The 22,277-nt window shown below is 43.8% G+C and overlaps 1 protein-coding gene across 1 annotated transcript in view; it reads right to left on the reverse strand.

The window, feature by feature from the left end:
* LOC138353777 (mucin-21-like) overlaps positions 1 to 22,277 on the reverse strand; it is a 93,375-nt gene that overhangs the window by 21,395 nt on the left and 49,703 nt on the right. The gene's annotated exons all lie outside the window — the stretch shown is intronic.

Genomic DNA, 22,277 nt, shown 5'->3' on the forward strand with positions numbered 1-22,277 from the left:
TCACGTGTATTCATACAGGTAATCATGTACAGGTAAGCTGTATCATTTCTGTATTACTGAAGCATACAGGTCCAAGCATACAGGTTAACAAAAAATATGTATGAATTATCGCTACAATTACGAACAGTGGATGATATATATTTCACCCAACATATTGCCTCATCTGTGTCACCCAACATGTTGCCTCATCCGTGTCACCCAACATATTGCCTCATCCGTGTCACCCAACATATTGCCTCATCCGTGTCACCCAACATATTGCCTCATCCGTGTCACCCAACATATTGCCTCATCCGTGTCACCCAACATGTTGCCTCATCCGTGTCACCCAACATATTGCCTCATCCGTGTCACCCAACATATTGCCTCATCCGTGTCACCCAACATGTTGCCTCATCCGTGTCACCCAACATATTGCCTCATCCGTGTCACCCAACATGTTGCCTCATCCGTGTCACCCAACATGATGCCTCATCTGTGTCACCCAACATATTGCCTCATCCGTGTCACCCAACATATTGCCTCATCCGTGTCACCCAACATGTTGCCTCATCCGTGTCACCCAACATGATGTCACATCTGTGTCACCCAACATATTGCCTCATCCGTGTCACCCAACATGATGTCACATATGTATCACCCAACATGTTGCCTCATCCGTGTCACCCAACATAGTGCCTCATCTATGTCACCCAACATGGTGCCTCATCTATGTCACCCAACATGGTGCCTCATCTGTGTCACCCAACATGGTGCCTCATCTATGTCACCCAACATGGTGCCTCATCTGTGTCACCCAACATGGTGCAACATAAAGAAGCCCCATAAAGCCACATATATATAAGCCCAATAGACAAACTACATATTAAAGCCACAAATAATAGCCACATAAATCCAAACATATAAGCCACATAGAGAATCCACACATAAAAGCCACATAGAGAACCCACACATAAAAGCCTCATAAAGGAGCCAATAGTGAAGCAGTACTGCCACATCCCGGAGGCAATGAAGGCCACTGAGAATACCAGCAGGTCCGCAGTATACCCCTTACCCAACTGACGCTCCAGTTTACCCGAGTTGGTAAAAGTTTCTGCGGCAGGTGAGGTGTGTGTGTGTGTGGGGACAGTTCTGGCAACGATGGGGACAGAGGACAAGTTGTGGGGATGGACATTTGTTCCTTTCTGGAATCTGGTGGGGTTGTCGACCGTTCTGGCAACTCTTATTGAGATGGATGAGGCTTGTGTGTGTTCTGGCAACTGTTATTGAGACAGGCGAAGCAATAGTTTGTACTGGTAAGTGTTGTGGAGACAAGTGGGGGCTGTATTGTGTTCTGGTAACGGTGGCTGATACAAGGGGCGCTGCAGTGTGTCCAACTATCTCTTGTAGAGGGGAGTAAGGCACGAGTTGTAGGGTCAACTGAGGTTATCATGAATTCTGGTAACAGAGTTAGAGCCAGTTATAGAGCGAGTATATTCTGATAAAAATTTTTAATATAAATTATATGAAACCGTTTTGAGGCACTGGAGTGGCTTGGACCAGCGTTCTTGTGATGCCCAGACACTTGCCTGGACCAGCTCTCGATGGTACAAAAGTCACCCAACCCGAAACTCAACTAAATTCACTGGGAGGTTCTGGTTGATACCTGGTTGATGTGGTTTTGGGAGTTCTTCTACTCCCCAAGCCCGGCCCGAGGCCAGGCTCGACTTGTGAGAGTTTGGTCCACCAGGCTGTTGCTTGGAGCGGCCCGCAGGCCCACATACCCACCACAGCCCGGTTGGTCCGGCACTCCTTGGAGGAATAAATCTAGTTTCCTCTTGAAAATGTCCACGGTTGTTCCGGCAATATTTCTTATGCTTGCTGGGAGGACGTTGAACAACCGCGGACCTCTGGGGGCCCCGATCCAGAGCCCAACCAGGAGCCCATTGCCTCAAAATGAGTTTCGTTGCTATATCACGCCATTGTGATTTTATTGTGACCTGAATGAGGTGTACAAAATGTGAACGCCATAATCGAAGGACAGAGTGTGGTCGGGTTGGTTATAAAAACCTTGGTTGGGTTCTGGTTCCCGGCCTCCAGAACCTCCCAGTGCATTCAGTAGTGTTCAGGGTTGGTCGACTGTTGTACCGTCGTGGCTGAGTCGGTTAAGGCAGGTGTCTGGGGATCACCAGAACTGTCTGTTGATCTGGTGTAAGAAGCGTGATGATGATGTAACATATCCTAATACTTGGGTCATAGAGTTAAGTTAAACCAATAACAACAAACACCTGCTGAAAGGTGAGTTTGTGACAACCACTGACCTCAGAACACGGTACACAGTAACTAAGTGTCCCCTCACTTAGTGACGACTGTGACGACGTGCCTGAAAACGTGGTACACAGTATCTTAAGAGAACTTACTGTAAATTTTAACTATGTGTTATAACACTAACAACTGTAGTGCATAGCTGCCACCCATCCTCCGAGTTAACAGGACGTTTTAATACTAAGTGTTACAAGTACTTGATAGCTCTTGTGGGGTTGTTACATTTACCTGCCCATATATTCTTCTCGTTTTCTGTAGACACACTCAGAATTTTAGGAAGAAATTTTATAGTTCAGTTTAATTTATGCAAGTTTTAAATATTAGAAATTTCTTATTTAGTTTTTATTAAACAATAAAGATTTTATACAAAATTTGAAAATATTTTGAGTTACTTTAAAAGTTATTAAAATATTTTAGTTTTGTTTTATTTGTCTCATAAAACTGTAATAGCAATATAGCTACAGGTTAAGTAATAATTGCAATTAAGAAGCAATAAAATGGTTATTTTTGAAAACTAAGACGGTTAGGTTAGGTCGTGGTTTTCTATGCAGCTTTTCAGGTAAACTCCAATATTCAGAACTAGCAGTACCCAGCCACAGCAACCTTCCTTGTCCCCAAGTCCTCCCCACCATTCCCTACTCCATCGTCCCCTCGTCCTCCCATCTTCCTTCCCACCATGCCCCACTCCCCTGTCCCTTTGTCCTCCCCACCATTCCTCATTCCCCATCCCCCTCGTTCCCACCATCCCAAACTTCCCCAATTCCCTCGTCCTTCCCCACCATTACCCCCCTCCCTCCCTTCTCCCCTCGTCATCCCCGCCATCTCTCACTTCCATCCCCTCGCCATCCCCACCATTTCCCACTCCCTCGTCCGATACATTCCCAAATGGTCTGATGTTCCCATCAGAAAATTAGGAACATGAAGGGATCTGATGTTCCCATCACTGAAATATAAGAAAAACAGTTAAAAAATTAAATGAAAATATGAAATTTTTTAAAAATAAACTATACTCACGAAATGAATGGTAAGGTAAACAACACAGTTCAATTCCAATGTAATTCACACAAAATAATTAAATCAAAATGAAAATAAATCAAAATCTATGAAAATTCAATTTATCAATGCAGTCAGAAACATTGATATGGATTTGTAACATATATAGTATAACATGTGTGTTGCTCTTACATGCAACAGATGGCGCTGTTTTTCAAGAATAGCATAGTTTTACCTGTCACAGGTGTGGCATCTATACTTATACTTACGAAATGAACGGTATGCTAATCAACACAGCCCAATTCCAATACAATGTCACACAAAATAATTCAATAAAAAATAAAATAAATCAAAATCAATTAAAATAAAATTTATCAATGCAATCGGAAACATTGAAATGGAAGTTGTGACATATTTAGTATAGCGATCATGTTGTTATTATATGCAACAGATGGCGCTGGTTTTCAAAAACGCATGTTTTTACCTGTCACAGGGATGGCATCTATATAGTAGGTATATAAAAAGACGCGCCTATTCGAATGCAACGTTGTGTGAAAATTTCAAAGCAATCGGTGAAGAACTTATGGAGATTAGCGGTTATGCACAAACGAACATTTCCATTTTTATTTATATGAGGACGGGCTGATAAATAGATATATTTGACAGAACTGTTTATTACTAAGTGAAAATAAGTACAATTCCTGACTGCCATACATAGTACATAAATGTACTTATTGGGCTGTTACAATTACCTCCCCCTGTTTTGGAGGACGAGCTGTAGTAACTAAGTCTGCTACTCATGACTACTTTACATTTATTGTGTTGTGTACGCTAATAAAAAATTTACATATAATGAAGCCAGATAAAAAAAAAATTGCTTAAATATAAAAAAATATTATTTTCCAGAAAACAAAAGTTGCAAAATTTCGTGTAAAATTCCCAAATATGTTTTTTTAATTCTAAGTAATTTACGCGCAACTACTTTAATTTTAAAATGCTTATTAAATCGTAGTATCATTGTATTTATATTTTACAAATTGATTATATTTAGGAAGTAATAAATAAAAAAAAAACTGTTCTTCCTCCTTCATTAACATGGTCGTGGTTTTCTATACTTCCCCTAAGGGTAACTTATATTTTCTGAATTTTTTGTTTTTCATTCCACCAGAAATTTTGTATTGATACTCTGAATACACGAAAAATAACCCCTTTGTACTCCGTATTCTTAGGCTATTGCAACAGTCGTCAGTAAGTGGGGATCACTTAGTTTTAGAGCACCATTCCTTCCTTCCCCGACCCCCCCCCCCCCGCTCCCCTAGTCCAATCACAAATTCTTATCCGGCAATTGGATACAGTGCCTGGTTATGGTTATGTTGTGGCTGAGGGTGTGTAGGCTGGTGTTGATGTTGTTCAGGGCCTTGTTGAGGTTGGTGATGCAGTGCCTGGTTATGGTTATGTTGTGGCTGAGGGTGTGGAGGCTGGTGTTGATGTTGTTCAGGGCCTTGTTGAGGTTGGTGATGCAGTGCCTGGTTATGGTTATGTTGTGGCTGAGGGTGTGGAGGCTGGTGTTGATGTTGTTCAGGGCCTTGTTGAGGTTGGTGATGCAGTGCCTGGTTATGGTTATGTTGTGGCTGAGGGTGTGGAGGCTGGTGTTGATGTTGTTCAGGGCCTTGTTGAGGTTGGTGATGCAGTGCCTGGTTATGGTTATGTTGTGGCTGAGGGTGTGGAGGCTGGTGTTGATGTTGTTCAGGGCCTTGTTGAGGTTGGTGATGCAGTGCCTGGTTATGGTTATGTTGTGGCTGAGGGTGTGGAGGCTGGTGTTGATGTTGTTCAGGGCCTTGTTGAGGTTGGTGATGCAGTGCCTGGTTATGGTTATGTTGTGGCTGAGGGTGTGGAGGCTGGTGTTGTTGTTGTTCAGGGCCTTGTTGAGGTTGGTGATGCAGTGCCTGGTTATGGTTATAACAATAAACACTACAATAAACAGCATGAAAGTGATAGATCCGGAAAACGTCTTTATGCGTGATATCCAAACCCCTGTAAATATAATTGATATCAACACGAGCGAGGCAGATTTTGCAAGAGAAATTGTCAAAATGCTCATGCACTCAGCCCCGTGTCCACGCTCATGGAATTCGATATTTGAAATGAAATATTTTTCTAAACTATATTCTAAGCTAAAAAAAAAAGAGTTTAGAAGCATGATGATGTTGCAACACGTCTTCCTACTTGTAACACTGCAACATTGTTCAGATTTAGGACATTTCTTTCTCATTCACTTGTTATGTAGTATTTAAATACCGGTTAAAGGGAAGATGCGTCGCCGTTGTCATGGAGACATCACCCTTCCTCCTCCTGACTGATGTTTACACATTTACGTCATTCACCGCCGTTCATGCACCGAATTCAAGAAACAACCAGAAAGCAGGTGTTTAACAGTGCCTTACAATGATCACTGCACACAGTAGTGAATCCATTCGCATGTCAGAGTCCTCACATTCATGAAGGGTCCTGCTTAGTGCATGACGTCACTGGGGTCCTGCTTAGTGCATGACGTCACTGGGGTCCTGCTTAGTGCATGACGTCACTGGAGTCCACCTTAGAGCATGACGTCACTAGTTTCCTCTCACTGTCAGTACTTGGTCACGTGACCCTAAATGTGTCACTGAGTACTGTGAAGTTGTTCTACTTTACACCGTCGTGTTTAACGGAAATAATTCATTAAAATACAGAGCCTGACACCAACCTCATTACATAATACACTGTAACATTACAGCCATTTCCCCTGGGTAGCGTGTCAAGTCGTCCTTCTAATAGAACGTCGCATTTTGACGTATAGTCTACCTAAGACCAAAAGTAGTCGTACTTGAAAATGGAAGCGGCTCGCTTAAGTGAGCTATTGTCCCGTTTTCTGTTTTGGATTCTTTTGTAGGTTTGGATAAGGGCACTTTAGTACGACAGTTTCTTGACGTTGGGAAGCGTTAGGAAGAGTAGCTGAGTGTGTATTGTTTTCAAATTTGTCATGCCTCCAATGTAGGGGAAAAAAATTGATATTATTACCTTAAAGCTTTAAATTGTGCCTTTGATCCTTGCCCTAGACATCTTCCGTAAACTCTCTAAGGCAAGTTTCTAAAAAATAATAACCATTTTCCAGATTTTGGAGACATAAACAATTACAAAATATATATTACCCAACGCCAAAAACTGTTACATTGTATAAATTTATACATCGTTGTAAAATTGCCTACAATATCACAAAAGAAAGTTTCAGGTAAAGGTAAAGAAAATACTTTGCTGCAAGCGCTTATCTAAATCAGCCCAAATCAGAATCCCTTTTGCCCTTCATCTTTTTCACTCTCTTCCCTTCTCATCCTCTCTTCTATACAAACTTTAGTATTTTCTTCCCACCAAACCAGAGCTATTAATATAGATTGGGGAAACATTAAATCAACATTTACATAGTTGATGTTAAGTTGCCTTTATTACACTTATTCCCCGTCATATGAAAACCTCAGTAATAAATAAAATATTAGTGCAAAAGAGAAATCTAGCAATTCATTTTTAAGCTGTTTTTTCCATTTTCAACCTGTTACCTCTTGGTTAAGTACACTGTGACCACCTACTGGCTTAGTGCTCTGTGGCCACCTACTCGCTCCAGGCTTAGAGCTCTGTGGCCACTTGTTGGCTCTAGGTTAACGCTCTGTGGCTACCTTTTGGCTCTAGGATTAGTTCTCTATGATCACTTGTTAGCTCTAGCCTTAGTGCTATGTGGCCACCTGACCAAAACACCAATAACAAGAAACACCATCGTGACCAAAACTGTGACGACCACTTAAGTACACAGTTTCTTAGTGATCCCTACTCAATGAAGACTGTAAAGTTTGATGTGTACATTGTACACCAAAAATAAATGCGACATGTTGAAATTGTATCTACAAAGTGTTTAACCACAAAGGTTCGTTGTATATAAATAATATATTTTCTTAAATTAATGAGAAAACAAATGTTTTTGCTAAAATTTATAAACATTTTAATATTTTAAAAATAGTGCACTTAGTTTCTATAAATTTATTTTGTTATTAAAATGATTATATAAATATATTTGCAGATTACGAACTGTTGTATTTAAAAACAAATACATATTGACATCCTGCTCTTTCTCCCACACTTATAAGGTTGTCTGGTCGTGATTTTCTATACCGCCTTAATGGGTAACCTCAATATTCAAAATTTTTATGTTTCATTCCACAAGAAATTTTGTATTGATACTTCGAATAACTTATTAATATCCCCTTTGCGTACCGTATTCTTAGGCCACTGTCACAGTCGTCAGTAAATGGGGATCACTTAGCTAATGGGCATCATTCGTTCCACCCCCCCCCCCCCCCCCCCCCACCTCCGTCCAATCCCAAATCCTTATCCGGCAATTGGATGCAGTGCCTGGTTATGGTTACGTTGTGACTGAGGGTGTGGAGGCTGGTGTTGATGTTGTTCAGGGCCTTGTTGAGGTTGGTGATGCAGTGCCTGGTTATGGTTATGTTGTGGCTGAGGGTGTGGAGGCTGGTGTTGATGTTGTTCAGGGCCTTGTTGAGGTTGGTGATGCAGTGCCTGGTTATGGTTATGTTGTGGCTGAGGGTGTGGAGGCTGGTGTTGATGTTGTTCAGGGCCTTGTTGAGGTTGGTGATGCAGTGCCTGGTTATGGTTATGTTGTGGCTGAGGGTGTGGAGGCTGGTGTTGATGTTGTTCAGGGCCTTGTTGAGGTTGGTGATGCAGTGCCTGGTTATGGTTATGTTGTGGCTGAGGGTGTGGAGGCTGGTGTTGATGTTGTTCAGGGCCTTGTTGAGGTTGGTGATGCAGTGCCTGGTTATGGTTATGTTGTGACTGAGGGTGTGGAGGCTGGTGTTGATGTTGTTCAGGGCCTTGTTGAGGTTGGTGATGCAGTGCCTGGTTATGGTTATGTTGTGACTGAGGGTGTGGAGGCTGGTGTTGATGTTGTTCAGGGCCTTGTTGAAGTTGGTGATGCAGTGCCTGGTTACGGTTATGTTGTGACTGAGGGTGTGGAGGCTGGTGTTGATGTTGTTCAGGGCCTTGTTGAAGTTGGTGATGCAGTGCCTGGTTATGGTTATGTTGTGACTGAGGGTGTGGAGGCTGGTGTTGTTGTTGTTCAGGGCCTTGTTGAGGTTGGTGATGCAGTGCCTGGTTATGGTTATGTTGTGGCTGAGGGTCTGGAGGCTGGTGTTGATGTTGTTCAGGGCCTTGTTGAGGTTGGTGATGCAGTGCCTGGTTATGGTTATGTTGTGGCTGAGGGTCTGGAGGCTGGTGTTGATGTTGTTCAGGGCCTTGTTGAGGTTGGTGATGCAGTGTCTGGTTATGGTTATGTTGTGGCTGAGGGTCTGGAGGCTGGTGTTGATGTTGTTCAGGGCCTTGTTGAGGTTGGTGATGCAGTGTCTGGTTATGGTTATGTTGTGGCTGAGGGTCTGGAGGCTGGTGTTGATGTTGTTCAGGGCCTTGTTGAGGTTGGTGATGCAGTGCCTGGTTATGGTTATGTTGTGGCTGAGGGTGTGGAGGCTGGTGTTGATGTTGTTCAGGGCCTTGTTGAGGTTGGTGATGCAGTGCCTGGTTATGGTTATGTTGTGGCTGAGGGTGTGGAGGCTGGTGTTGATGTTGTTCAGGGCCTTGTTGAGGTTGGTGATGCAGTGCCTGGTTATGGTTATGTTGTGGCTGAGGGTGTGGAGGCCGGTGTTGATGTTGTTCAGGGCCTTGTTGAGGTTGGTGATGCAGTGCCTGGTTATGGTTATGTTGTGGCTGAGGGTGTGGAGGCTGGTGTTGATGTTGTTCAGGGCCTTGTTGAGGTTGGTGATGCAGTGCCTGGTTATGGTTATGTTGTGGCTGAGGGTGTGGAGGCTGGTGTTGATGTTGTTCAGGGCCTTGTTGAGGTTGGTGATGCAGTGCCTGGTTATGGTTATGTTGTGGCTGAGGGTGTGGAGGCTGGTGTTGATGTTGTTCAGGGCCTTGTTGAGGTTGGTGATGCAGTGCCTGGTTATGGTTATGTTGTGGCTGAGGGTGTGGAGGCTGGTGTTGATGTTGTTCAGGGCCTTGTTGAGGTTGGTGACGCAGTGCCTGGTTATGGTTATGTTGTGGCTGAGGGTGTGGAGGCTGGTGTTGATGTTGTTCAGGGCCTTGTTGAGGTTGGTGATGCAGTGCCTGGTTATGGTTATGTTGTGGCTGAGGGTGTGGAGGCTGGTGTTGATGTTGTTCAGGGCCTTGTTGAGGTTGGTGATGCAGTGCCTGGTTATGGTTATGTTGTGGCTGAGGGTGTGGAGGCTGGTGTTGATGTTGTTCAGGGCCTTGTTGAGGTTGGTGATGCAGTGCCTGGTTATGGTTATGTTGTGGCTGAGGGTGTGGAGGCTGGTGTTGATGTTGTTCCGGGCCTTGTTGAGGTTGGTGATGCAGTGCCTGGTTATGGTTATGTTGTGGCTGAGGGTGTGGAGGCTGGTGTTGATGTTGCTCAGGGCCTTGTTGAGGTTGGTGATGCAGTGCCTGGTTATGGTTATGTTGTGGCTGAGGGTGTGGAGGCTGGTGTTGATGTTGTTCAGGGCCTTGTTGAGGTTGGTGATGCAGTGCCTGGTTATGGTTATGTTGTGGCTGAGGGTGTGGAGGCTGGTGTTGATGTTGTTCAGGGCCTTGTTGAGGTTGGTGATGCAGTGCCTGGTTATGGTTATGTTGTGGCTGAGGGTGTGGAGGGTGGTGTTGATGTTGTTCAGGGCCTTGTTGAGGTTGGTGATGCAGTGTCTGGTTATGGTTATGTTGTGACTGAGGGTGTGGAGGCTGGTGTTGATGTTGTTCAGGGCCTTGTTGAGGTTGGTGATGCAGTGTCTGGTTATGGTTATGTTGTGACTGAGGGTGTGGAGGCTGGTGTTGATGTTGTTCAGGGCCTTGTTGAGGTTGGTGATGCAGTGCCTGGTTATGGTTATGTTGTGGCTGAGGGTGTGGAGGCTGGTGTTGATGTTGTTCAGGGCCTTGTTGAGGTTGGTGATGCAGTGCCTGGTTATGGTTATGTTGTGGCTGAGGGTGTGGAGGCTGGTGTTGATGTTGTTCAGGGCCTTGTTGAGGTTGGTGATGCAGTGCCTGGTTATGGTTATGTTGTGGCTGAGGGTGTGGAGGCTGGTGTTGATGTTGTTCAGGGCCTTGTTGAGGTTGGTGATGCAGTGCCTGGTTATGGTTATGTTGTGGCTGAGGGTGTGGAGGCTGGTGTTGATGTTGTTCAGGGCCTTGTTGAGGTTGGTGATGCAGTGCCTGGTTATGGTTATGTTGTGGCTGAGGGTGTGGAGGCTGGTGTTGATGTTGTTCAGGGCCTTGTTGAGGTTGGTGATGCAGTGCCTGGTTATGGTTATGTTGTGGCTGAGGGTGTGGAGGCTGGTGTTGATGTTGTTCAGGGCCTTGTTGAGGTTGGTGATGCAGTGCCTGGTTATGGTTATGTTGTGACTGAGGGTGTGGAGGCTGGTGTTGATGTTGTTCAGGGCCTTGTTGAGGTTGGTGATGCAGTGCCTGGTTATGGTTATGTTGTGGCTGAGGGTGTGGAGGCTGGTGTTGATGTTGTTCAGGGCCTTGTTGAGGTTGGTGATGCAGTGCCTGGTTATGGTTATGTTGTGGCTGAGGGTGTGGAGGCTGGTGTTGATGTTGTTCAGGGCCTTGTTGAGGTTGGTGATGCAGTGCCTGATTATGGTTATGTTGTGGCTGAGGGTGTGGAGGCTGGTGTTGATGTTGTTCAGGGCCTTGTTGAGGTTGGTGATGTAGTGCCTGGTTATGGTTATGTTGTGGCTGAGGGTGTGGAGGCTGGTGTTGATGTTGTTCAGGGCCTTGTTGAGGTTGGTGATGCAGTGCCTGGTTATGGTTATGTTGTGGCTGAGGGTGTGGAGGCTGGTGTTGATGTTGTTCAGGGCCTTGTTGAGGTTGGTGATGCAGTGCCTGGTTATGGTTATGTTGTGGCTGAGGGTGTGGAGGCTGGTGTTGATGTTGTTCAGGGCCTTGTTGAGGTTGGTGATGCAGTGTCTGGTTATGGTTATGTTGTGGCTGAGGGTGTGGTGGCTGGTGTTGATGTTGTTCAGGGCCTTGTTGAGGTTGGTGATGCAGTGCCTGGTTATGGTTATGTTGTGGCTGAGGGTGTGGAGGCTGGTGTTGATGTTGTTCAGGGCCTTGTTGAGGTTGGTGATGCAGTGCCTGGTTATGGTTATGTTGTGGCTGAGGGTGTGGAGGCTGGTGTTGATGTTGTTCAGGGCCTTGTTGAGGTTTTTTTGTCTAATGTTTTTTTCTTATTTCTTTTTCTCCCACACACACCCAGGAAACAGTTCCGTGACAGCTGTCTAACTCCTAGGTACCTATTTATTGCTAGGTAACAGGGGCATCAGGGTGAAATAAACTTTGCCCATCTGTTTCTGCCTGGTCCGGGAATCGAACCCGGGCCACAAAATTACGAGACCTGCGCGCTGTCGGCTCAGCTACCATACTCACCAGACCCCCAGTAGCTGGGTGTGTGTGTGTGTGTGTGTACTCACCTTGTTGTGCATGCAGAGGTTGAGCTCTGGTTCTCTGGGCCCGCCTCTCAACTGTCAGTCAACTGGGGTCCAGGTTCCTGAACCTGTTGGTTCTATCATATTTGCATTTGCAACTGTGTATGGAGTCTGCCTCCACATCTACGGGCATTTCATTTGATCAATAATCTGATCCTTAACAAACTCTCCCTGGTTATTTTGTATATGGTAATCATGTCTCCCTAAACATTTTTGTTTTCTACAAAGGTGAGGTTTTATTCCCATAACCTTTTTCGAGACTCAATCCTCTAAGTTACTGGACTTTGTCTGGTAGCATACCACTAAACTTTATCACATATGTATTATGTTTGACTAGATATGAACTCCGCGGTCAGAGTTGCATACTCCAGCATTGGTCTGACGTACGTGGTATACGAGGTTCTGAATATTTTCTTACACAAATTTTTAAAGGTAGTTCTTATGATGGCCAACGTAGCATATGCCGGTGATCTAGCCCAATCGCCTCTTACGCTAGTACTAATAGTAACGATGAGCGCCATAGTACTTATATTGACGTACAAGGCAGTTGGAAAGTAGAAATCGGAACTATTGTGTATGGACAAACTGGATTTTTTTTACTGATGTTGCAAAGAAAACTTAACCTATCCTAACCTTCTAAGGCCTAATACGCGCTGAGGCCTAAAATAGTACATATATGTACTATATTAGGCCTGAAATAGTACATATATGTACTATATTAGGCCTGATATAGCACATATATGTACTATATTAGGCCTAATATAGTACATATATGTACTTTATTAGGCCTAATATAGCACATATATGTACTATATTAGGCCTAGCAATATTTAAGATTGGTTTTTAGCTTTATTTTTTCCGCGCTCTGTAAAGTGAATAGTAAGAAATTCTACTATCTAACTGTCCATTGCGTCTATGTATGCTCGATGGTCTTCATAGTTATAAAAAGGACTATGTAAACTGGCTGATAATATCCTGTCTTCAGCAGACAGGTTATAATATCAACCCTTAAGTCCTTATCTCTACTAGATTCTTCAAGAATTTCCTCTGCCACTTGATATCTTGCGTCTGGCCTCCTAACCTCTACACCTAGTGTCATGACTTTGCACTTACTTGAGTTGAACTCAAGTAGCCATTCCTTGAACCATTTAGTCATGTTGACCAGACCACACACTAGAAATTGAAGAGACGACGACGTTTCGGTCCGTCCTGGACCATTCTCAAGTCGATTGTGAGAATGGCTTGATCGACAATCGACTTGAGAATGGTCCAGGACGGACCGAAACGTCGTCGTCTCTTCAATTTCTAGTGTGTGGTCTGGTCAACATACTTCAGCCACGTTATTGTGACTCATCGCCTGCATTTAGTCATTGTGTCAAGATCATCTTAACGCCTCATGCTAGTTACCTCCAACCACAGCCTCTTCATCATTGTCGCATCATTATTAACATTGAGAGGAATGAGTTTATTCTCTCTGGAAGATCATTTACGTACAGTATTTATAAACAGGAATGGTTCGAGTACTGGTAATTATTACCATACTAATTGTTTTGGATATTATCTATAATAACTGTCTTTAAACAAGTACAAATACATTCATTCCAAGTAATATATTTACGAACGATCACCTGGCAACTCATTATACATTCACTCGCATGTGTATAATGTATGACAAGTGTATGTGCCAGGTGTATAATGTATAACAAGTGTATGTGCCAGGTGTATAATGTATGACAAGTGTATAATGTATGACAAGTGTATGTGTCAGGTGTTTGACAGGTGTTAGTACACGTATATTCCACCAAACCCGTAAATAAGAAGTAATTAGTAAAACACATGACTAAATTATATTAATATTTCAGCTTGTTCAGAATGATTGTTAGTTTGACTTATTGTTTAACAATTAACTCCAACAACAGCACATAAGTGAAATGCTAAACCACTGTCCAACAGCCTCACAATGATCTCTATTCAACTATAGAGTTTTTGATTATTTTACTTTGTGAGCTCAAATTGGTAATTGTATGACATTTAAACTAACTAAAAGGATATAAACGCTTAATATAATATTAGTGTAATGTGGCACTGTATTATTAAGGTGTTCTCTCCCGTTGTGGGAACCTGTTAGCTCTAAGTTTAGTGGACTGTTACCAACTGCTGGCTTTAGGCTTAGTGCTCTGTGGACACCTGCTGGCTTTAGGCTTAGTGCTCTGTGGCCACCTGCAGGCGCTAGGCTTATTGCTCTGTTGCCACCTGCTGGCGCTAGGGTTAGTGCTCTGTGGCCACCTGCTGACTCTAGGCTTACTGCTCTGTGGACACCTGCTGGCTCTAGGCTTACTGCTCTGTGGACACCTGCTGGCGCTAGAGTTAGTGCTCTGTGGCCACCTGCTGGCTCTAGGCTTACTGCTCTGTGGACACCTGCTGGCGCTAGAGTTAGTGCTCTGTGGCCACCTGCTGGCTCTAGGCTTACTGCTCTGTGGCCACCTGCTGGCTCTAGGCTTATTGCTCTGTGGCCACCTGCAGGCTCTGGGCTTACTGCTCTATGGCCACCTACTGACTCTAGGCTTACTGCTCTGTGGACACCTGCTGGCTTTAGGCTTACTGCTCTGTGGACACCTGCTGGCGCTAGAGTTAGTGCTCTGTGGCCACCTCCTGGCTTTAGGCTTAGTGTTCTGTGGCCGCCTGCTGACTCTAGGCTTACTGCTCTGTGGCCACCTGCTGGCTCTAGGCTTATTGCTCTGTGGCCACCTGCTGGCTCTAGGCTTACTGCTCTGTGGACACCTGCTGACTCTAGGCTTAGTGCTCTGTGGCCACCTGCAGGCGCTAGGGTTATTGCTCTGTGGACACCTGCTGGCTCTAGGCTTACTGCTCTGTGGACACCTGCTGACTCTAGGCTTAGTGCTCTGTGGCCACCTGCAGGCGCTAGGGTTACTGTTCTGTGGCCACCTGCTGACTCTAGGCTTACTGCTCTGTTGCCACCTGCTGGCTCTAGGCTTACTGCTCTGTGGCCACCTGCTGGCTCTAGGTTTAGTGCTCTGTGGACACCTGCTGACTCTAGGTTTAGTGCTCTGTAGCCACCTGCAAGCGCTAGGCTTATTGCTCTGTGGCCACCTGTTTACTCTAGGCGTACTGCTCTATGGCCACCTGCTGGCTCTAGGCTTACTGCTCTGTGGCCACCTGTTGACTCTAGGCTTACTGCTCTGTGGCCACCTGCTGGCTCTAGGCTAACTGCTCCGTCGCAACCTGACTAAAATACTAACAATAAGAAACACCTGTTGAATGGATAGTTCCTTTGACAATACTGGCATCAGAACACGGTACACAGTAGCTAAATGTTCCCCCATACACTAACAACTGCGACGACCACCGTAATACATAGTAACTATATGATCCCTACCCACCGTAAGCGTTAATTGTGAAATGTACACTCAAAATTTTATGTACTATATAAATATGATATATTCTCTCTAAGTTACTTTAAATATGATTTATATTATTTTAAAAAATAAAAAGAGAGGAAAGTTTTGTGTTAAAAATTTAAAATTTCTAGAAAATTTTAAAAAATAATTAACATATTTTTTATAATTTTATATTCCTAATTAAATTGTCTTATTAACGTATTTCCTGTCACGAACTCATTATATTTAGGAAGTAATAATTTTTAATATCTTTCTCTACCTCCCTCCCTATCAACCAAACCCAACAAACACACACACACATATATGGTCGTTTGGTCATGTTTTTCTCTACTGATTTATTGGGTAATTTTTATTTTCACAATTTTTGATGTTTCATTTCACCAGAAATTTTTTGTTCATACTTTAAATACCTATTAATATCCCTTTTGTGAACCGTATTCTTAGGCCACTGTCACAGTCGTCAGTAAGTGGGGATCACTTAGCTACTGGGCACCATTCCTTCCCCCCCACCCCCCATACCCCATCCAATCCCAAATCCTTATCCTGTAATTGGATACAGTGCCTGGTTATGGTTATGTTGTGGCTGAGGGTGTGGAGGCTGGTGTTGTTATTCAGGGCCTTGTTGAGGTTGGTGATGCAGTGCCTGGTTATGGTTATGTTGTGGCTGAGGGTGTGGAGGCTGGTGTTGATGTTGTTCAGGGCCTTGTTGAGGTTGGTGATGCAGTGCCTGGTTATGGTTATGTTGTGGCTGAGGGTGTGGAGGCTGGTGTTGATGTTGTTCAGGGCCTCGTTGAGGTTGGTGATGCAGTGCCTGGTTATGGTTATGTTGTGACTGAGGGTGTGGAGGCTGGTGTTGATGTTGTTCAGGGCCTTGTTGAGGTTGGTGATGCAGTGCCTGGTTATGGTTATGTTGTGGCTGAGGGTGTGGAGGCTGGTGTTGATGTTGTTCAGGGCCTTGTTGAGGTTGGTGATGCAGTGCCTGGTTATGGTTATGTTGTGGCTGAGGGTGTGGAGGCTGGTGTTGATGTTGTTCAGGGCCTTGTTGAGGTTGATGATGCAGTGTCTCGTTATGGTTATGTTGTGGCTGAGGGTGTGGAGGCTGGTGTTGATGTTGTTCAGGGCCTTGTTGAGGTTGGTGATGCAGTGCCTGGTTATGGTTATAACAATAAGCACTATAATAAACAGCATGAAAGTGGAAGATCCGGACAACTTTGTGCGTGATATCCAAACCCCTGGAAATATATAACTGATATCAACACGAGCATAGCAGATTTTGCAAGAGAAATTGACAACATGCCCATGCACTCAGCCCTTGGTCCATACTAATGGAATTGATAATTTATTAAGAAAAAAATGTCTAAACTAAAAAATGAGTTTAGAAGCATGATGATGTTGCAACATTTCATAGTACATGGATCATAAAGATAAGATGTATGATGATGTTGCAACACGTCTTCCTACTTGTTACACTGCAACATTGTTCGGATTTTGGACATTTCTTTCTCATTCACTTGTTATATAGTATTTAAATACCGGTTAAAGGGAAGATGCGACGCCGTTGTCATGGAGACATCACCCCTCCTCCTCCTGACTGATGTTTACACATTTACGCCATAAACTGCATATATGTCATGTTTTATGCCCTCCAAAGGAAGTAAACAGCCGTGTTTGTCATTTAAGAAATTGGGCTTTTAGGGGAGAATTCATCGTCTAAATGTCATCTGTATCTGTGTGAGGAGCGAGGTGGTTGAGAGATGGTGTTGGGTCGCAGAGGGAGAGAGAGAGAGCCTCGACCCCCGGCCATGGAAGCTCAAGGAAATAAATGATAGATTTTACAGTACGTGTTCTGAGATCAGGGGGGGGGGGTGGAGGGTCCTCAAAGTAGATTTGAAAGTGATTGATGGACAGCGAGTGTTTTCATGTCCACTAATTCAGTAGTGAATTAGATAATATTAATGTAGGAAATAAATGAGTAATTAAACAAAATTCACGTCTTCCCTAAATTAATGTTTCCTCTTCATCTTCAAAGCAATTGATTCTCACAATGTTGCAAGAAGTATAGATTACATCGAGGCATGAAGAGAGGGAAGATGGATGTCCTGTCGAGGGGAAACTAAGTAATCTTGCTCTGCAGTTGTATTGATCAGCTGAAGAAGAAGTTGGGTTGGTGTAAACGTCTTAGACTTGTCAACCATAGAGTGTACCTAACTGAGTGTTTGATGTAAAGTGCTTCAGCTATGTCTGATGTCCTTGTATATCAATATCTATCGATCATGTCAGTGTTGCTGGTCAGCATACCTCAGGTGATGGTCTGGTTGTGTGCAGAAATATTGTGATATTGCTGTTGAATTGAAGAAACAACCAGAAAGAAGGTGTTTAACAGTGCCTTACAATGATCACTGCACAGAGCAGTGAGTCCATTCACATGTCAGAGTCCTCACATTCATGTGGGGTCCTGCATAGTGCATGACGTCACTGAGGTCCTGCTTAGTGCATGACGTCACTTTGCTCCTGCTTAGTGCATGACGTCACTGAGGTCCTGCTTAGTGCATGACGTCACTGGGGTCCTGCTTAGTGCATGACGTCACTGGGGTCCTGCTTAGTGCATGACGTCATTGGGGTCCTGCTTCGTGCAGGATGTCACTGGGATCCTGCTTAGTGAATGACGTCACTGGGGTCCTGCTTAGTGCATGACATCACTGGGGTCCTGCTTAGTGCAAGACGTCACTGGGATCCAGCTTAGTGCATGACGTCACTGGGGTCCTGCTTAGTGCATGACGTCACTGGGGTCCTGCTTAGTGCATGACGTCACTGGGGTCCTGCTTAGTGCATGACGTCACTGGGATTAAGTACACTGTGAACACCTGAACAAAACACCAACAACAAGAAATACCTGTGGAAGGTGAGTTTCTGTGACAGCTACTGGCCTCAGACTCGGTACACAGTAACTAAGTGTCTACCACTCTAATAAGTGCGACGATTACTGTAGTACTCACTGAATAGTTTAATGTGTATAATGTATATTCAAAATTTTATGTTTAAGTGGTTAATACTGAAGATAAAATAAGTTTCTTTTATATAAATTAAATTTTTTTTAATATAATTTAAGTAGCTCAGTTTTATGCTAAAATTTGTGAATTTTTAACCAATTTTAAAAATTTACCTCAAATTTTTAAATGATTTTATGATTTTAAAATTTCTTTAATAATATATTTCTAGTTGCTACATATGTTTGTTAAGAAACTAATATATATAAATATTTTTCTTATTCTTCAACATTCAAATGATCGCATTATCTTGGTTTTCTATATGTTTTTTTAAGATTAACTCATATATTCAAAATTTAGTATACATCATTCCTAAAGAAATTTTGTGTTGGTACTTTAAATACCTTATTAATATTCTCTTTGTGTACCGTATTATAAGGCCATTGTCACAGTTGTCAGTAAGTAAGGAACACTAAGATAATGGGCACCATTCCTTCCTCCCCACCTCCTCCCCAGTCCAGTCCCTAATCCTTATCCTGTAATTGGATGCAGTGCCTTACAATGATCACTGCACAGAGCAGTGAGTCCATGCGCATGTCAGAGTCCTCACATTCATGAGGGGTCCTGCTTAGTGCATGACGTCACTGGGGTCCTGCTTAGTGCATGACGTCACTTGGGTCCTGCTTTATGCATGACGTCACTTGGGTCGTGCTTAGAGCATGACGTCACTGGGGTCCTGCTTTATGCATGACGTCACTTGGGTCGTGCTTAGAGCATGACGTCACTGGGGGTCCTGCTTAGTGCATGACGTCACTGGGGTCCTGCTTAGTGCATGACGTCACTGTGAATTAGCGGGCCAGCCAGAGGCTTAGCGCCCGCGCAGGAATAAAAATAAAAAAAAATCACTGTGGTTCTGCTTAGTGCATGACGTCACTGGGGGCCCCTGCTTAGTGCATGACGTCACGGGTCCTGCTTAGTGCATGACGTCACTGGGGTCCTGCTTAGTACATGACGTCACTGGGGTCCACCTTAGTGCATGACGTCACTGGTCTCCTCTCACTGTCAGTACTTGGTCACGTGACCCTAAATGTGTCACTGAGTACTGTGAAGTTGTTCTACTTTGCACCATCGTGTTTAACGGAAATAATTCATTAAAATACAGAGCCTGACACCAACCTCATTACATAATACACTGTAACATTACAGCCATTTCCCCTGGGTAGCGTGTCAAGCCGTCCTTCTAATAGAACGTCGCATTTTGACGTATAGTCTACATAAGACCAAAAATAGTCGTACTGGAGAATGGAAGCGGCTGGGTAAAGTGACGTAATGTCCAGTTTTCGGTTCTGGGTCCTCTGGCAGGTTAGGATAAGGGCACTTTAGTACGACAATTTCTTGACGTTGGGAAGCGTTAGGAAGAGTAGCTGAGTGTGTATTGTTTTCAAATTTGTTATGCCTCCAATGTAGGGAAAAAATGGTTATTATTACCTTAATGTCTTAAATCTTGCCTTAGAACTTTGCCCTAGTCATCTTCCCCAAACTCTCTAAGGCAAGTTTCTAAAAAAATAATAACCATTTTCTAGATTTTGGAGGCATAAACAATTAAAATGAATAATTATATTACCCAGGACCAAACACTGTTTCATTGTATTAATTTAAACATCGCTGTAAAAATGTATTCAATGTCGCGAAACAAAGATTTAGGTAAATGTAAAGAGAAAACTTCGCAGAAAGCACTTATTTGGGGCAGCCCGATTCATTATTCCTTTTCCCTTCATCTCCTCCTTCACTCCCTCTCTCACTTTCTTACTCTCTCCCTCTCTTCTCTACATACTTTTGCATTTTCTCTCCATCAAACAAGAGCTGTCAATATAGTTGGGAAAACTTTAAATCAGCATTTACATGAGATGATGTTAGGGTGCCCTTATTACACTGAGTCTCCGTTAATTTTAATTAAATGACGAACCTAAGTAATTAATATAAGTGCTATAGTGTAATTTGGCATTATATATCAAGGCTGTTCTCTCCCCTTATGGACCTCCTGCTGGCTATAGGCTTAATGCTCTGTGGCCACCTGCTGGCTCTAGGATTAGTGCTCTTTGGCCACCTGCTGGCTATAGGTTTAGTGCTCTGTGGCCACCTGCAGACTCTAGGCTTAGTGCTCTGTGGCCACCTGCTGGTAGCAGGCTTGCTGCTCTCTGGCCACCTGCAGGCGCTAGGCTTATTGCTCTGTTGCCACCTGCTGGCTCTAGGCTTACTGCTCTGTGGCCACCTGCTGGCTCTAGGCTTAGTGCTCTTTGACCACCTGCTGACTCTAGGCTTACTGCTCGTTGGCTACCTGTTGACTCTAGGCCTACTGCTCTGTGGCCACCTGCTGGCTCTAGGCTAACTGCTCTGTGGCCACCTGCTGGCTTCAGGCTTACTGCTCTTTGGCCACCTGCTGGCTCTAGGCTTGCTGCTCTGTGGCCACCTGCTGGCTCTAGGCTTACTGTTCTGTGGCCACCTGCTGGCTCTAGGCTTACTGTTCTGTGGCCACCTGCTAGCTCTAGGCTTACTGCTCTGTGGCCACCTGCTAGCTCTAGGCTTACTGTTCTGTGGCCACCTGCTAGCTCTAGGCAACCTGCTCCGTCGCAACCTAACCAAAACACTAACAATAAGAAACACCTGTTGAATGGATAGTTTCTTTGACAAGTACTGGCCTCAGAACACGGTATACAGTAGCTAAATGTCCACCACACACTATCAACTGCGACGACCACCGTAACACACAGTAGCTATATGATCCCTACCCACAGCAAATTTTTGTATGTAAATGTACACTCAAAATTTTTAATATAATAATAATAATTAGACTAGCATTAAGTTTCTTTATATATAAATTATATTTTTTTACAAAATATAAAGAAAGGAAAATTTTGTGTTAAAATTTATTATTGTCTAAAAAATTTAAGAAAATAATTAACACACTTTTTATAATTTTACATTTTTTAATAAAATCATTAAGTAAAAATATTTCTGGTTGCGAACTCATTATATTTACAAATTAATAATTTTTAATATCTTTCTCTACCTCCCTTCCAATCCACGAAAAACAACAAACACACACACACACACACATATATTTGTTTGGTCATGTTTTTCTATACTGATTTAATGGGTAATTTTTATTTTCAAAATTTTTTATGTTTCGTTTCACCAGCATTTTTCGTTGATACTTTAAATACCTTATTAATATCCCCTTTGTGAACTGCATTCTTAGGCCACTGTCACAGTCGTCAGAAAGTGGGGATCACTTAGCTACTGGGCATCATTCCATTCCACACCCCCCCCCCCCCGAGCCTCACCCGTCCAATCCCAAATCCTTATCCTGTAATTGGATACAGTGTCTGGTTATGGTTATGTTGTGGCTGAGGGTGTGGAGGCTGGTGTTGCTGTTGTTCAGGGCCTTGTTGAGGTTGGTGATGCAGTGCCTGGTTATGGTTATGTTGTGGCTGAGGGTGTGGAGGCTGGTGTTGATGTTGTTCAGGGCCTTGTTGAGGTTGGTGATGCAGTGCCTGGTTATGGTTATGTTGTGGGTGAGGGTGTGGAGGCTGGTGTTGTTGTTGTTCAGGGCCTTGTTGAGGTTGGTGATGCAGTGCCTGGTTATGGTTATGTTGTGGCTGAGGGTGTGGAGGCTGGTGTTGATGTTGTTCAGGGCCTTGTTGAGGTTGGTGATGCAGTGCCTGGTTATGGTTATGTTGTGACTGAGGGTGTGGAGGCTGGTGTTGATGTTGTTCAGGGCCTTGTTGAGGTTGGTGATGCAGTGCCTGGTTATGGTTATGTTGTGGCTGAGGGTGTGGAGGCTGGTGTTGATGTTGTTCAGGGCCTTGTTGAGGTTGGTGATGCAGTGCCTGGTTATGGTTATGTTGTGGCTGAGGGTGTGGAGGCTGGTGTTGATGTTGTTCAGGGCCTTGTTGAGGTTGGTGATGCAGTGCCTGGTTATGGTTATAACAATAATCACTACAATA

Source organism: Procambarus clarkii, chromosome 59 (genome assembly GCF_040958095.1).
Source record: "Procambarus clarkii isolate CNS0578487 chromosome 59, FALCON_Pclarkii_2.0, whole genome shotgun sequence".
In the NCBI taxonomy this organism is placed as follows: domain Eukaryota; kingdom Metazoa; phylum Arthropoda; class Malacostraca; order Decapoda; family Cambaridae; genus Procambarus; species Procambarus clarkii.